The sequence below is a fragment of the Mycteria americana genome, chromosome Z (assembly GCF_035582795.1).
Source record: "Mycteria americana isolate JAX WOST 10 ecotype Jacksonville Zoo and Gardens chromosome Z, USCA_MyAme_1.0, whole genome shotgun sequence".
In the NCBI taxonomy this organism is placed as follows: Eukaryota; Metazoa; Chordata; class Aves; order Ciconiiformes; family Ciconiidae; genus Mycteria; species Mycteria americana.
The window spans coordinates 70095925-70112406 of record NC_134396.1 but is presented as its reverse complement, the minus strand read 5'-3'; the positions used below and the strand labels follow the sequence as shown (position 1 = coordinate 70112406).

At 45.6% G+C, this 16482-nt stretch overlaps 1 protein-coding gene across 3 annotated transcripts in view; it reads right to left on the bottom strand.

Annotated features, from left to right (window-relative positions):
- PLPPR1 (phospholipid phosphatase related 1) overlaps positions 1 to 12900 on the bottom strand; it is a 135038-nt gene extending 122138 nt beyond the window's left edge. For 2 of the 3 annotated variants that reach the window (XM_075527084.1, XM_075527082.1), the window contains exon 1: positions 12632 to 12900. The gene's annotated coding sequence lies outside the window, so the exon portion shown is untranslated. The remainder of the gene's footprint in view (positions 1 to 12631) is intronic. The other variant, XM_075527081.1, reaches the window with a different exon arrangement.
- Positions 12901 to 16482: the final 3582 nt, after the last annotated feature.

Genomic DNA, 16482 nt, shown 5'->3' with positions numbered 1-16482 from the left:
CTTCATGCATAGACAGAAAGAGAGGGAAATGAGACATATGCCTCTCTGGAAGATACTTGGAAAGCTTAGATACCTTTTTAGAGGACGTTCCTGAGACTAGACATACGTTACAGGGTTTAAAAGACCAGAGAATGAAACTCCATGCCTGTTTGCACAGGAGGTCAAACCAGGAGCATGTTCCACGTGCAGAAGCAGAGGAGAGCCAAAACTGCTGTAGACACACTAGTAAGAAGCTGCATGGCCTTAATCCTGATATAACAGCTCTGCAGTATAGGGCTGGTTTAGAGATACGACATTCTGTGTTAACATATGCATGAGTACAGACCCCAGGACCAAGTGGGGGGATCCCATCTTCTGCTCAGCCTGGAACGTATAAAGAAAAAGGGATGGCAACAGAGACCAAGTCTCATTCCTGTAATACTTGTCAACAACAACTGATGCTCACAGAACCACTACCATTTACACCATTTCATTCCCTTCCTTCTCCACCTCCACTTTACATCATATCACTTGCCTTCTGCCCTGAAAGTCCAGCTATATCTGTGGTAATTCATATTCATCACACATGGATACGCAGTGCATACATTAAATGTGGAGTTTTGCACTACTTTCAGGATAACAGCTACACCCTCCCAGCACCTCAGCATTTGTTTGCAAGCTGTCACTGCTCGACTGTTTACAGCAGACTGATAAAACAGGGCACGAACTGTTTCTGCTACACGAATGCAGAGGGAGAGAGAAGTTTTGAAAATCAGTTTCTAATTCCTACCTGTCACTCACCTGAACTGAAATCTTTCCACTACCTCCTGCGCTCCACAACTCATCAGCAAAACCTTCCAGCAGAAGAATTGTTTGAAGGCTTAAAAGCAAATCATTTTAAAAAGTACCAATCTTGAATCACTGATGATTTGACCAAAACTTTGAGTCTCTCTCTGAGGCTGTTAAGGCTTAAAACAAACTCAAAACTGCAATTACTACCAAGAATGCCTTAACTAATACTTGCAATCAATCTCAGTTTATTTTCCTGGCATAATGCACTTACTGAGGAAGTTTCAGTTTCCTCCTTCTGTCACCATCACCGGTAGATGAAATCAAAACTATAAGAGGCAAAAGTAAATAAGGATTGAGAAGACCAGTACATTAAGGAAGGCCAAGGCTGGACACCCAAGCAAGGTCAGAGAACACCAGACTCCTCTGGTAGCCAAGCTGGGAACAAACCTGCAAAGGACCTGACTCCTGCCAGCCAGGCTGTTGAAGGCTTTGCCACTGAATACATACGAGTAAACAAATCCCAGATGAGTTGCATGACTCACAGAGTCACACCAAAGTAGTCATATAAAGCAGAAAAACCTTGCAGTTAAGGTACATGAAATCTTGTTGAGGAGGATGAAGGAGATGAACATGACTGGTTTGAGTCCTGAGATTGACATCTCACACATGTGGCTTCAGGGCAAAGGGCATGGACAGCAGAGAAAAAACAGCTTTTTCTATTACAAGAGGATGGAGAAGGTGACAAGGGACAAAGAACCACGCAAAGAAAATGCCCAGGCCTGAGGTCTGGGAAGACTCGGGTATCCTGACCTCCTATCATCTCTCTTTCTCTCTGCCCAGGGAGCCATTCAATGCCAATCAAAACCCATTTAGGTATTGACACTACCTCTTCATTGAGCCGCAGAATGCAAAAATATCAAAATGTGCTTTTCGGTCCTGTGGTTTGATATGAGCTTTACCTGAAACACTCACTGTGCTCTCTCTGTTCTGATTAACATACCATTTACTGCCTGACTCATTCACCTCTCCTCGCAAAACAGTGTAGATTTTATTCCTGCCTTTCTATTGCCCTTGTTGAAAGCTTTATAATAGAGACAAATACTTTTCCCTTTTTCCTTTTTTTTTTTTTTTTTTTAATTACCTGCATCATTGACTGGCTTCTGCTGAAGATCACCAAGCTAAATGAAATTCTACAAGCGGTAATACTCAGTATTTTGCTATGGCTATCTATCCCTACCTTGAATAACAAGGAAGAGGAATGGCAGTTTTAAATGACTGCTTTCTATTGTTCCACAATACAGTAAGATTTTTTAAAATCATCCCACATCACATCATTGCAAACAGCAAGCGTGCTCTCTGTGCAGTCCATGGTGACATTTAGTATGAGACCTGTGTAATGGGATTTAAAGCTGAACAGCTGTTTTGCTAGCCCTGTATACCAGGGCAAACATCTTGGAATCAGGAATCAGCATGATCTTGGCAGGAATTTAGGAGCCAGACAAATACTTATCAAAAGAATAATAAAAAGTAGCCTCTACTCAACAAATCTTTCTGTTCTTTCGACATTTACCATTTTTTAAGTCCCCCTGTCTTTGGAACTCATGTCACTCACACTTACAAGCTTATTTCCCTCCTCCATAAAAGGAGTAATGCTCCCAAACATCTGCTCTCTGGTGCATGCATTTTAGATCTGTGAAGCCATTTCACTGAGTTATTCAGCCAAGAACCCCATCAATAACTTTGGGCCAGATTAAGTCATCTTTAAGGACTGTGAGATACATCCATCAGAACAAGTCTCTGACAGCAGCCGAAACTGTCTCTACTGTATAAATGAAGCCAGGGGAGGAATTCTTCTTAAGATAAATGAAGCCTTACCATTATAAAAGGATGGCAACATTAATAATTTAAGAAAGTGTTATGAAGATGTTAGTTTCCTAAGAAGAAATGACTGAAGAAGACAGGGTTGTATGTTAGCCAAGGTGAGTTCTGGTAAGCAAATGAAGACTTACAGAAAAAAACCAGTCTGTCCTAAAACATTAGTCAAGTAGCTATTTCTAATATCAAAAAATAACGTCTTAAAATACTTTAAAAAAAAAACCAAAACAAATTGCAAATTTGGTCAGGAATTTCCTTCCTGATGATGCTGCACTGAAGTCCACAGTGGAAAACTTCAGTCACTGGGTGTGTATCATCATCATCATCACTGCCATAGTCTCCTAAGGAAAGCAGCATATTCTCCCCTTTGGATGTCAATCTCTCTTTACAGTGCTACATCAGCCAGAGACCAAACAGAAAGTGCTGTCCTAAGAGGGCATGGACATCATGGACTAACATCTTCAGCTACTGCCAGGAGTGTGGCGATGAGCAACACAGTAATTTTCAAAGCGAGTATCTCCCGTTGCCCAGTTCAACAGTGTAAGTCAGGGTAATGATGATCTGCGCATTGACGCTATCCTGGACAGTAATGGGTAATACAAATTTCAAAGTCATGTGCTGAAGGAACAATGTATTCCAACTTTTGTCCTAACTACAGATCACCAGGAATGGTACTAACATCCGCCCCTAAGTTAACTTTGTCTAACCTGAGAGAGAATACAGTTTGTGTCAACTACTAATTAATACTATCAATTAATTATTTTCAAATAACATCAGTTATCTGATAATAATTAAACTTTTTTTCAGCACTGAAAGAATGTTTATAGGGCTGATGGGCTGAAAGACATTACAGGATGAGCTCCTTCTTGAAATTGATTAGTTGATCTCGTAAGAGCTTTGTTTTTCCTTTGAGCACCCTACTGGTGTTGATTCCAAAGACATGAGCATTTGATTGGATAAATGACTGAAGATTAATTGCAGATCATTATGTACTGGAAAATACAGGCTATCATGCCAGGAAATGCAGAGCTATCAGTATTGAAAAAATGTCAGCAAGTTTATTTACCATTTCCTTGACCTATATATTCCTATTTAGAGAACAAAGCCAGCAGGAGCACAACAAGGTCAATGATATTTACTCATTTTTTGCCATTCCAGCCAGGGCCTCTTTCTGTGACTCTTTGTTTAGCCTGGCATTAATATTTCTTCATGCAAATGGCTTATTCACGACTCTGGTGGTGATCAGAAATGAAGTCTGATGTCATGCTTAAGCAACAAGGTTGTTACAGGTTTTTACCAAAAAAAAGCGCCTCAGTCTTTTATTTCAAGAGCTGTTACAGCGTGGCAGGAAAATCTGTCTTTGGTGGTCCCTTTTCTGTAGGGACAAACGCAGTCACTTCCTGGGGAATCACAGGCAATACTAAATAAATGCAACCCATGCAACTCACACCACTGCTACTCCGTTGAATAGCAGCTGTGTGCTTTCCCTTCTCTTAAAGGAACTAGGGAATCCAAAGGAAAGAGCAGGGGAGGGGCTTGGGGACGTGCTTTTGGTCAACAACTCCAGCAGGTAGTTTCAAAATTGAACTCTGGGTAAATAAAAGACATCTTTTTACGAAAAGAAGCTGCAAACCCATAAAGAGATAAAACAGTGGTACAAAGCAAACAAATTTTCATTCTGTCTGAAATGACACTGTGTTTTCTTCCTGTTAGCAAGAAAAACAGGTTATGACTTTGGTCATTCCTGACTCCCTGCTCTCCTACTTTACCTCTTATTTCCATCATAGAACCACAAACTCAAGAAAATCTCTATAACGATCCCATTAATGAACACAGATATGGACACAAACAGAACTACTAGACATAGGGGACCTTCACTGGATCCTTAATCTCCTGTTACTTCAAGCTCCACATCCCTTCTCTTACTGTAGATACCAAAGTCAGAAGTATAATCGTCTCTGCCAAACTCAAGACACTACACAACACAGAAAAACAGATAAACCCCCACCCCCTCAACCGGAAATAAACAAAGAAAACAAAAAAACCTAATGCAACTCAAAATGGTGGATCATTTTATGTTTGCAATTTCAAGTAAACATAAAACTAACCCTCAAAAAAACAGCTCTACAGCAAAAAAAAATGTTATATGCATAAAATTTCTGCTCAATGTTTTGGGCCAAAACTTTTCAGAACTGAGTAATTTTTGGCAGAAATCTGTATGTTCCAGAATTTTTATTTTGCTATGGAAACTGCCTGCATAAGAGAAACAAAGGCATAGACCAGCCAGTTCTAGTCAAAATTTCCTCCACTTTCATACAAATCATACAAGTGAATGATTGGCATATAGTCATTGAACAGCTTCTCCTTAAAGATCATTCCTGGTAGCACAGACACTGCTTTTCTTGCTGAACACCTGTGAATTAGTTAAATTCTGCAACTGCCTTGCATAATCTGTTAGCTGATGCAAGTCGTACGCAGTCCAGCTCCAATATCCCCTAAGTGAGCTGAACTCGGTGACAGCCCGTGGGTGGGCCAGGTGCTGTTTTGCTTATGTGAATTACATCTCTAGGATGGGTGGCAGGACAGATTAATGTGGCCTTATGCTATCTCTGCATTGCCATTACAGCTTCTGTAAAAAGCTCAAGTGGAGTATCACCAAACCTCTCATTTTCTTTCCTTTCAGTTGCCTCTGTCCTTATCTAACCTAAGATATCTGAAAATTTCCAAGTTGTTTCTCAGACACCTGGGTCACTGGCTTCACGCAGAGGGCACGCATGAGAGCAGAAGCAGATGTACTATATGTGACAACCCCACATAAACAATGGCCTCTCTCCATTCACTGCTGTAGCGGTGCCTGAAATGATTATGTACCAACGATTTTTCTCTTGTGTTTTTGGCAGCCTCACAGTAGCAATGTGGCTGCAGTGCACAACCCGTGACCCACCTCTAGTTTTCCCGATTCCACAGGCTGCTACAAAGGGCTGCCCTCTGTCTGATGCTCATCGGCACAGAAAACCAACCTGCGACCGCACAGCCAGGACACCACTTACGTCTGCATACTGTGTCTGCATTTGGAGTACGCAGCCCCGTGCGGCCAGCAAGTAGCAGGGTCTCAATGAAAGCCTCAGGAAGCTGGGTATTTCTTGAATGGTATTTTATTTGCCGAAAGACGTTACCTGCTCTTAATGGCTTTCATGACTGACAAATTGTGTTACATCTTTTCATGTCTTTCCAAGTAACATTCACTGTATTCTCAAGATAACTGAGACTAATTTGCCTGAGTGATGCAAGGATGTGAAACCTTTATCAGTTTGTGGCTTACATTTGCACTGGGGAGTCCTGAAATTCCCTTGACTCAGCCCAGTGTTAGAAGCATAACACTGGAGACTGGTGTCTTCTGACAGACCTGGTCCTGCTCTTAAGAAACATACCAACTCTCACCACACATTTCTTAAGGTGGACCCCTTTCTACCAGCAACTCAAATCCCTGAATACCCCAGTTGCAAAGATGATCGACTGTCAATGAGTTTTTCACACCCAGTTCTTTAAAACCTGTTCCACTTTCAGCTTGGTAGATTACAGCCAATGGTTCTGCAACCTAGCGAAGGTTTTGAGCTACCCGACGTATCTCTAAGTCACACCAAAAAGATGTGCAGACACTCCTGTTCAACACACATGTGTATTTTCCCTCCTCTGTCGACAGTGTTCCCAGCACGGTGACTGATAAGACAACTCCCCAGGGTACCTCTTCGTCAGGAGCACAGTCGTGCTCAGAGCAGCCAGCGGGCATGATCCTCACAAAGAAACAAACGGCACTTTGGGGCACTGTGCAGTCTACTGGGGCCATCATCCCACAGCCCTGCATTTTGTAGGCTTCCCTGTCCTTCCCTGCTTGTCCTCAGGTCTGCCTGCTGAACTGGCATGGCATTTCACGAGCAGGGCCAAGGCCACTCTGAGAGGTAGGAAAGAGTTTTGGCACAGGAGAGCACAAGTTTGTACAGCAGGTTTAGTCTGTGAGAGGGAAAGATTCCTCCTACATGAGACTGTGTAAACAGTTCTTCTGGCTTCATTTATCCAAATACGGCACTGCCATCAGAACTATGTTATTCTGACGGGTTACTGATCGTGTTTCGCTGGTATTACAAGCCTCAAGCACAAAGAAGCGTGATTTAGGTGTTTTAGGGAAGAAAATACACACTTGTACAATGACTCTTCATTCTTCCACTACTTTTCCTTTCTCCTGTAAATGGTTCTCATGGGATGCTCCAGAAATCCCAGCTGCGTTTTATGGAATTATACTTTTCAAGTTTCTTTCTAAATATCTCAGTCAATTTAAAAACAAATAGCTAATACAAACTGAGTTTCTCTTCAGTTCATGCATTATTAAACACCCCTCCATGCACAAGGAATGGAAGAAGGGCCGAAATAAGCAGAAAAATAAGTTACCGTAGAAGAGCTACCAGTTATTACTCAGCAAATACAATAAATTATTGTATATGTGGAAATTAAACGTACTTCATTTTGTTGTCAGTGAGTATTTTACAAGCGTGGGTGACAGAAGCATGCAGCAGAATATAAATGTGATACACTGCCTTTTGCAGTATGTGTGTTTCCATCAAAGTTGTATTTTTTTCTCCTCCTCCTCTCCTTTTGATTGATTTAAACTGATGGATGGTGAAGCAGGATTCTGAATTCACTCGTGCCTCAGCAAAGCAGTAAAAAGCAGCACAAGAAACATCTATGAAAATTCATGCTGAAATCTCATGCTCCCATTTCAGTTGCTGAACAGGGCAGCTCTTCTAACAGCGTCCAGCCCTCAGCTTCTCTAGAAACCCATTAGCTTTGACAAACTCTAAGCAGGCATTCAGGTCCACTCAGATGAGACCATGCCGGGGACACCAGGCATGAGATTCAGATGTGTTTCTTGAGACTTATGCAGCATCTGTCCTCAGAGGGGCTTAGGAATCAGGCTCGGTTTTGCAGTTGTGCAGAGTTCAACTTGAATTTTAAAATCAGTTCCACCTTCTGAGATTGTAATAGTGGACTTAGAGCCATTAATAGAGTCAGTGTCTCACAGACATTTGCCGTGACTTCTGCAAACCCTCTTTGTCATCAACAGTAAGAGCCATTAAGTCTAAATGTTGCTCCTCCATAGAATAACTTCTCTGAGCAAAGCATCTGCCCTCCACTTGCTAGAGCACAACAAAGAGAAAATAAAAATCAAAGGAGGGGTGCATTGTCAAGGCTATTTAAACAAATGGCTTAAAGGAGTGGAGGATGTGCAGCAATGTAACCACCCTATATTGTCATGAATAAAAGTGACACCTTTAAAACAAGAGAAGCAGAAACCTCACTCCAAATGCAAAGGATGCCCAAGCCCATGGGTAACTTTAAACCTCTATCTTGCAGATAGAATTCTGTTAGGTGGCAACGAACAGCATGCCTTTACATTTATGCTGGTCCTCAGATCCCTAGAGGATGTGGTAAATCAATGATTAGCACATTTGTGCACGTGGATCTGCCTTGAAGCTAATTCTAGTTCTGGTTAAGATATGAGAATAATGCAGCATGAATCCTTCAGAAAAACAGATCAAAACACTGTCTTATACATATAAGCCCATTCTGTCCCCATTCCCGCACCTGTGCCACCCCTTTCCGACCAATTATGTCCTCAATCACTTCTGTACAATTTTCACTATAACCAGAAGGGATGGCAGCTGCACAAGACACACCAGACACTGTCATGGGATGTCCTGCACCCCACACTAGCAAAATTTGACACTTTTGAAATAAAACACAGAAACCCACTTGGGTAAGGACAGTTATCTTGTATTTCAGGAGGATGGGCAGACTGACCCACTTGCTTATCAGAAAAAAAGGTAGCACAACAAAGATGACCATATGAATGACACTACCCTCCATTCCCTACAAAGCGTGGAATTGCCCCCATCACTGTTACAGGTGATTCAGGCAGCTACTGACTGTAAGGAGGTCTGACTGTTGACAACACAGACAGGCTGTTCAGCGCTGTTTTGACAGTACACAGGGTACAGGCTACCAACAGAGCAGGTTTTCAAGAAGCGAGGAAATGGGTGAATGGTGACCCCATATCTAACAACCCAGCTAATGATTACTCAGAGTGGATACTGATTCTGTAGCCTCCCTTTTCCAACCCTTGTTCATGCCATCCAATAGACACTGACAGTAGCATGATTTTAACAAAAGCATGAGATTTTCAGAATCAGGACATGCATCGTGAACAACAATGCCACTCACAACTGCTCTCTCAGCTGCTGCCAAGCAAGCATTTCTGAAAAGCACCATGGAAAAGCAAGTTTCATCCTGGATATGCATTACCTAAATAGGTAAGAGAGGATATGAGTAAGCTGCAGCACCAGCTTCGCACACTAGTAGCAACGAACATGCTGGTTGTTAGTTTTGTGTTTATGCCCCATCCAAACATCTATTAAAAACCTCAAGAGCTTTGGGTGTTCTTCAGAGAACAACTGGGTTTGCAGATCGATGTTTGCACCCAGTCTTTCATGTCTGTGATCAGATAGGAAAAAAAAAAAAAAAAAGAGAAAGAAAGATCCAAAAAGAAAGAAAACACGGCCCGTGAAGAGTATACGGCTAAGTCTGCAGAACTCAGTGTAACATCAAGACAGGCTATCTGAAGAGCATGGATTTCCTCCAGAGCTGGGAAATTCAAAGCACAGAGCATCGCAGACCCCCAGTCAGAGCCTCAACAGACACTATTCAGCAAGTTCTGGAGAACTAACCTCCTGGCTGCCAATCAAGTTGACAAAACAAAACTGAACCTGTTTAATTCACATGGGAATCTCAACTGGGAATGAATGGACTAAAAACCAAGCAAAGGCCTCAAGACTTAAGCTGTCATAAGCAGGGGTGCTCTCACTTCCTAAGAAACAACCACTCTGATTTCAGTCTCTCAGAACGAGGTGGCACAGCTGATGTCAGCACCCTTGTGTGAAAACTAGCAGAGAACTGATCACGTATCACAGATTTGCTTGGCATAAACCAGTAGAAAGAGAAAAGAGAGGCTCACAAAGGCTTCTGGCATCAGTACTACAGAATTTGTCTTTGTGCTACCTTTATTTTCAGGAAACAATGATGGGGAAAAACAATCCTGAAGACGGATCTTACTCTTGAAGAGTTGCCAACTTAAAAAGTTACGTCTTTTGCCATAACTTCAGCCAGCACAAGTAGGCCAGCATTAGTGGATTAAAAAAATGTTTCTTTTAAGCATTGATGATATGTTGCTGTTTTCCATTAGAGAAGTTTGGATATCTTGAGGGCCTAGTTCCATGATAAGTGACAATTCCACTATAAAATCCCAGTCAAAGTGATATTCACCATAGGTCCTCCTGAACACAACTGCAAAAACACACTTCCTCAATGCTGTTGTATTATCTGCAGAAACTATTAAGAAGAAAAATTAGAGCACTAGAAAGTAGGCTAATCAGTTCGGCATATTAGCTGATGAAGTAACAATTATGGAAATGTTTTCCAATTTAAAAAAATCCATCAAAACAACAAAGTGCATCTAGGCTCCTAGCATTGAACAAAGAGGCAGGGAAGAGCGAGCAAAGAAAAAAAAATGGAAAGTTTTTCGTGATGATCAAAGCTGTCAAAAAAAATTAAGGTACAATATTAAAAAAAAAAAAAGACAGCTATGATGCAATTGCAAATTCAAAAATCTCCTTCTTTTGCTACTGAACTTCTCAATTCAGTCAAAATATGTCTCCAATTACAGACCCAGCAAAAGGTTCTGTAACTGAGCAGATGTGACTGCATGGCTGAGGAATTAAGGATATGGTTCCCTACCAGGTCTTTCTCTCTTCTGATGTCTCACCAGTAGGAAAAAACCAGCATGGTTTTTATTGTGTGTGTTGAAACAGGTTAATAAGCACCAACAACTAGCACAGTTTTGCACAGTAAGTCTACATATTCTGAAACAAATTCACATCCACCATCAAAGGAGAAATAGCAGTGAATATCATCCTTGTTGATACACGTGGGTTTAGAATGTTTTTCAGCATCACTGGTTTTCCACCCAGAGTGAGCGTAAGCCAACATTGAAATATGCCATGTGAGAGCTAGCAATGAAAGGTGAGGAGGAGAGGAAGGAATACAAATAAATAAAGGGAGGTAGTAGGGAGCTGTTTTCATTGCTCCCAGCACTTGACAGATCCTCAGTTGATGTAAATTTTGTCCTTTTTCCTCCCGTGTCAAGCCTCCAGTTCTTCTCCTGTACAGCACATTCAAACTTACATATGGACAAATGCAAAAGAGACTTCCCCTAAGGTCTTACCCGTCTTTATTTTTAGAAATAGCCCCCCAAAAATCACACCTGAGAGTAGTGAGATGACTTTAAAAAGAGGTAGGTCCACAGCAATGCCCTCAGACTAAACTGGATCTTGAAATTCAAAGGCTGAGGGCAGTCACACAGAGCAGCCTCTGCCTCAGAGGTAACCCTGTCTGCAGTGACTCTCTGGAAACCTTCCTTCCCAACTGAAGCACAAGAGCCCATTGTACAAAACTGAAAGGTTTTAAAAAAACCTCCTTCCTTGTGCCCAAGCAGAAACAGACAGAATTCTAAGCAGAGCCATGACCTCTGCTTTTCCTCACCATACCCATCTCCTTTGCAATAGGCAGGATGTCACCTGAAGTCCCTGCTCTGTCCCAGGTGTCTTCATGCCCCCACAAAGACCGCATCACGTGCAGAACCAGTACTGTTACTCTTACCCATTTATTTCTTAAGTACACACCCAGAGGGATTAAGAGAACTATTGTACAACCTCAGATGTCAGCTAGGAAATCTCATCTCACTACCTGCACGCTTTAAATGACAGCCGATCAAAATGCCTGAATTTTTTCCTTTTGGTACCACCGAGGTTTTCTAGAGATGCAAAAAGACTCAGAGTCAGGTCTCTCAAAACGTCCAAACCCGACAGGGACATTGCATATAGTGACATTTCTGCATCTCTGCTCCAAAGCGTCTTTTCCCTGCATGCAGCGTATCCATCACGCCCTGCTGCAGCACGCAGTCTTCTCCCAAACTACCAACCAACTCCGCAGCAGTGCGAGAGACCGGGCGAGAAGAGCACAGCTGGGGAACAGAGTAACAGAAACATGGTGTCCGCCTTCACTGACAACCGTCTCTCCGTGGGCTGCTGGCCGGAATCACCGCTCCGTCCCCACTCTCGGGGCGAAGACAACCCACGCGTTTTCACTACAGACCCCGTCGCACGGTACCACGGGCTGCCCGGGGAGCGAGCTGGGGCGAGGGGAAGGTGTCTGCTCCCCCGGGGACCCCGAGCCCAGGCACAGCGAGGTGCCAGCCTGCACGGCTCCACCGAGGCGGGCAGCGGAGCGGCGGAGAGGGACCCCCCTTTGCGGGGGAGGTTCCCGCGTGGAAGGGCGCGTCCGCAGCAGCACGGCGGGGCAAGGGGCGGCCCGGCACCCACTCGTGGGAGAAGTGCCCCTCCGAAAATGAGCGGCCGTCGCCGCGGCGCTGCCGCCGAGCACGCTCCTCGCCCCAGCTGGCCACCCCTCGTCCTCCGCTCGCCACGTGGCGACCGGCGAGCCCGCACCGGCCCCGCGCGGCCCCTGGCTGGAGCCGGCACCCCGGGCTCTGCCCCCGCACTGCTTCCAGCGCATCCCAGGGATGCCGCGGGTGCGGGAGACAAACCCGTGCGCTCCCGCATCCCAGCCCGTCTCGGCTCGCAGAAACGGGGCGGCGGGGAGCAGGAAAGCGGCCGCGCCGCCCCGGCTGCCGCAGCCCAAACGCCCCCAGGGCCGTGCCGGGCTCCTGCCGCCGCCCCGAGCCCCCCCCGCCCCCCGGGACCCGGCGCCGCACGGGCGGGCCGGAGGCACCTCCGGCAGCGGGCTCCCGCCCGCCCCCCGCGCCCGCCCCGGCCCTCCGCACCCCGCGGGTCCCCCGCACCCGCGCAGCCCGGCTCACCCCGCGGTGCGGCGCGGCAGCCCCGCTACGGGCGGCGGTCTCCATGCGGGCGGGCGGGCAGCGCCCGCCAGCCGGGCATCGTGGTCCGCCCTCCCTCCTCGGCGCGCTGGAGAGGGGCGGGGGCCGGGGACGCCCTCCCTTTTCCTTCGTCTTTTTCACCCCCTCCCGCCCCCGTTTTCTCCCTAACGATGCCCGGAGGATAACCGGCGCGGCTCCTTCCCCATCGCCCGCCTCTCCTCCTCTGCCTCCCCTGCGCCGGACCCGGCTTCCAGCCCCCCGCCCCGGCTGCGGAGCGGAGGGAGGGGACAGGGGCCGGCCGGGGAGGGGCGGGCGGAGGGGAGGGGAGGGAGCGGGGTCTCCCCGGGCACGGCCGCGGCTGCCCCCCGCTCGGCCCGGCGCTGCCGTGGCCCCGGCCGGCCCCGGCGCCCTCCTTTGTGCCGGAGCCACCGGTCCCCGGGGCTTTCCCCGCTCCCACAGGCCGCGGGGGCGGGGAGCAACACGACCCCCCACCCCCGGGACATTTCTACCTGTAATTCGGCAATTGCCAGGCAGAGGCCGGACGCGGTCCGGCAGCCCCCCTCCTGCTATTCCTCCCCCAGCCCCCGCTGTTGTGAGCATACGGCTCCAGCGGCTTCAAACCCAGCATCACCACCGGCCGGACTGCACACCCCCCAAAAAGAGGGAGGGGGGAGGAGGATGAACCCAGGGAGCAAAGCGAACACACAGAGGGCTGAGGTCTGGGTGACCCGTAACAGCGTTGGTGCCCCTAAACCCCAGGGATGCTCTGGGTTAGAGGACCCTGGCAGCCTGGAGCACAGGGCATGCCAATGGCAGCAGGGTGGGACCCAGGCCTTGGCATCACTGGCATGCTTCCTTCCCCATGCCTCATCAAGCACGCACAGGGGACCGGGCAGGACTGCTGACCAAGATTGCTGCGCAGCATTGTGGACCCATACTCAAAAACCGTGCATTGCCCCATCCACCTGAGCAGCTCTTGCTGTGCAGGAGCTGCTGGGCTACTCTGAACTCACAGTACCCGACATAACCTGTCCTCAACAAACTAGCACTTACGAGCTCAGTGAGAACACCAAGAGAGTAGCTTGTGCTTACTCTGCATTAGGCTCAGATTTGCCTCCAAGTCACAGATGTGTATTTACAAGTGCGAATGGTACCAACTATTTATATGTAAGCCAAATTCCTAGTTGGCAGGGCAAAGAAAAGGTCACCCAGGAGTTATTCTACTGCAAATGAGTGCAGAGTCCTGGCTTCCCATAAGTATGTGAAGTCCTCTTGCCAATATGCCTTAATTGTAAAATTGAAAAAAACAGCATAGAGTAAATCATGAAAGCAAATTTTTTATCTGTGGAGCAATGGAGCTTCGTTCCTCAGTTGCCAAGGTAGCTGCAGAAGCGTTACCCCCCATTTCACAGATGGGGAGCGCAGTGCCACACAGCAGTGAGGTGAGTTGCCCAAGATCACCAGAAAGCCCAGACTGTTTGCATCTCACCAGCACACACTGTGGGCCACGTGGACTGAGGGGCACAAGCAGACAAGCAGTGGAAAGTTATCCACTTAAGGCTGAGAAGTACTAAGTTTTGTATGCTGCAATGCAGAGGAAAACATGTTTGTGTATCCAGAACCCTTTTCCTTTGTAAGACATCAGGAGCGCAGGCACAACTGAAGATGTCTCAGTTGCGTGCGAGAGGTATTCCTGTTCGTTTAAGCAGTGCAACAGCAAGGGCAGCATTGGTCTGATCATACCCAAAGACTGATATTTACCAAACAGATCAATCAAGTTAAGTTAATTTGAAGAATGACTGCTTGGCAACTAACATGAAAATGTCTTCTTTGCAGCTTCATATCTCTGCATTTTCATCTTTTCCTTCACATCGACTGTCACATCTACTGTACATCTACCTGTCACATCTACTGTAAGAGAAGTGGCTTCTACTGTCCTTGGTGTATGTGGAGAAGGCAGAGGGAAACCAAAACACCAACATGCCATTCTGCTGTTTCCCCAGTTTGCATCACCAGCAAGCCTAACAGAAGCAGAGCAGGAAGGCAGGATTTGTTTTTCCTCCTGCTTTTTGGTCATATGGATTTCTGACCTGCTTGTCATGTCAGGGAAGCTCAGTAGGGCATGAGGTTTTCTTTCCTAGTGTGGGTGTTCCCTATGGCTTGCGTGGAGCTACAGCAGTAGCAACAAGGGCTATTTTTAGCCTAAAGTAGGCCAGGCAGTTCCAGAAGACATATTAATAGGAAGAACATTTGAGAACAAAACAAGCAAACAAAAGACAAACCAAACAGAAATGTAAACAAGAATCATCTTTTACCAGAAGCACTTGCTAAATAGTAAACACGTAGAAACTGCATCCTCTGTCTCAGGAGACATGACCCCACCCCACAAAAACCAAACAAATGCAACCTCTTAACAGTATGTGTTGCCTTCAGAACAACCGAAGTACCTTGTTTTAGTGTCATACATCTGGACTGGGATTTTTAGAGATACCCAATTCAGCAGTTTTCAGTATGCATTCATTTCCCAGAAAAAGCATACCTAGCCTGGTAATTTAAATAGATATTAATCTCCTTCTTAGAGTTTGGTACCCATCTATGTTTTGAGTCAGAGTGTAGCTGGTACCCAAAATGCATTGAAACTGGTTGCCCATCTTGCTGGGAGAATACCTGCCCACATTAGTTAGTGAAAGCCTGTGGGCAAGGTGCTGCTCTCCGTGCAGCTCTCTACATTAGGCAGAAAAAAGAGGTAAGGATATGTACTGTAGAAGAAACATTAATTTTCTTACTGCTGAAAGCAACAAATTTTAGTTTTTGATCAACGATAATTCAGTGGGGGGCACAGATCTCTGTCAGCTCCTTCATCTAGTCTTGGAGTTGGAAGAATAGATTGCAATAATTAGAAGTAAATCTTCACGGGAGAATGAGTGTAACAACATTCACTACAACCACATGTGTACTTCCCACATGGACTCACATAGCTGGTTTTTACTGATTTTTTTAGCTCCTGGTAGTAGTTTCTCCTTTTTCCAGAAGTCCCAATAAGACATCTCATGTTCTGACTCTTCTTAGAAAAGTGTGAGTCATTCCATTGAAGCATATTGCAGGACACATTCAAAGCTGTTTGCTTGCCTGAGTGTTTGGGTAGACCCAATCCAGAAATCCAGAATAATCTGTGTCACCACAAGCCTTTAAGAGCTGAGTTTGTGTAGCACAACTTATAGGTTGGAAGCAGTTTCTCCTTCGTACAGGGGATCACAATGAAACTTCATGTGTCTATCAGGAGAGATATGGCTACTGGTACAAGCATGTTATTCCATCATGTCTTGCAGTAGGATGCTCATAGTGACAACAAAAGTGTTTGCTATATTGCATGCATTTGCTTGCTGTTAATTTCATGAGACAATGTCCTCAAAAAGAAGAAAGAATCAGCACTTTTCGCTTTATACCTGTATTTCATAAACACCTCTTTGATGTCCCCATCTGACTTTTTCCATACCAGTATGAATACGTACAAGGTTTCAGATGAAGTCACGCCACAGTTTAGCGCATAAGAATTCAACACAAGCTGTCATTGTTATCATCTGTCGATAGATTTGCCCCAACACTCTCTTCAGTGTGCAAAAGGATAGACTTTCTGCAAAGCTTTTGGAATCCAGTTAGACTTTTAAGTGTTTCACTGACCAGAACAGCTGCATCTAATTCATGCCCACAGCTATCTGTGCACGGAGCAAGAAGATAACATACATATGCACAGACCACACTGCAGCTGTAGGATCTGTGTATAAGGCATGGAGATGCAAAGTTTGCAACCAATATAACAAAAAGTAATTTTA